Source organism: Rhea americana, unplaced genomic scaffold (genome assembly GCF_003343005.1).
Source record: "Rhea americana isolate MKP2758 unplaced genomic scaffold, rheAme1 scaffold_3, whole genome shotgun sequence".
Classification (NCBI taxonomy): domain Eukaryota; kingdom Metazoa; phylum Chordata; class Aves; order Rheiformes; family Rheidae; genus Rhea; species Rhea americana.
In genome coordinates this window covers 3,988,756-3,989,825 of record NW_028186423.1, presented here as the reverse complement: position 1 = coordinate 3,989,825, position 1,070 = coordinate 3,988,756, and the positions used below count along the sequence as shown (strand labels likewise).

The 1,070-nt window shown below is 51.5% G+C and overlaps 1 protein-coding gene across 1 annotated transcript in view; it reads right to left on the bottom strand.

The window, feature by feature from the left end:
- The window catches only part of PCDH17 (protocadherin 17), an 86,499-nt gene extending 85,659 nt beyond the window's left edge, over positions 1–840 (bottom strand). Inside the window, exon 1 of the mRNA XM_085309482.1 lies at positions 374–840. The gene's annotated coding sequence lies outside the window, so the exon portion shown is untranslated. The remainder of the gene's footprint in view (positions 1–373) is intronic.
- Between the last annotated feature and the right edge of the window lie 230 nt (positions 841–1,070).

Here is a 1,070-nt window from a genome sequence, read left to right as displayed (position 1 = left end):
GGGGGGAAGAGAGCAGCAGCAATGCCAGCCCTGATACGATCTACCTTTCCCAGTAATATGAGGTTACAGGTAAATATCGAGAAGAGGGAACTAAATTTTATTTCAGGTTCTCTTAACAGCCAGAAATAAATGAGCGACACATCCAGAAATGCAGGTGTTTCAATCTGCCGGATGAGTCAGATCCAGCGGAACAAATCACATTCACTATCGCCTCATGTTCCTCCCTTCACAGACATTAGTTGCAGCTCCTTCCTAACGCTTTTCTGACTCACTCTATAGACAGAGGAAAAATATATATCAGATTTAATGTTTTGGAAGGAGGGAAGAAGAATGAGAGAGGGGGGTGCCGGATTCAGCTGCACTTTTACTATACCTCTTTCTCCGGGAGACTGAGGATCAGGAAAACAAGGCTGTTATCCACTCACTGGCACAGAGGCGCGTCTGTCTCCTGCTTTGCTGAGTGTTTTTAACCGCCTTTCCTCAGTGCTATGTGTGAAATAGTCAAAGATCTTTCATATTAAAAGGAAAAAAAAATCATAGGTTCCCAATACATAGCTAGTTCCGAGTCTCAGTTCTGCACTGTTTTTTCTCCTTTGAGTCCGGACCCAAAGTACATAGTTAATTCTGCAATCTGTGGAAGAAGGGCTTTTAGAAATTCTTCTCTCTGCCTCATGGATGGGTGGCCCCTTCCAAGCAGGCGGTCGCCAGTCTCGGCCAGACAGCACGCGAAAGAAACGCCGATTTCCGATAAAACAAATCCATCTCACGAGCCGCCCGCAGGTAAGTGGAGATTCGGCGAAAATTCAACAGTTGGAGCCGCGTCTCTCCACTCCACCTCTCTCTCTCTCTCTCTCCCCCCCACCTCCTCCTCCTTCCTCCTCCCCGTCCCTCCTCACTGCAGCATTCGCCGGGCTCCCCGCACCTCCGCGCTCGCCCAGCGCCTCTCGCCGACTGACTCTATTCACCTCACGCCGCCGCTTAAACATTGATACTGATTCCCCGCCAGCCAATCCCCGGCGGCGGCTGCGACCGGCCTCCCCGCCGCCCGGCCAATGGGCGGCGGCCGCCGG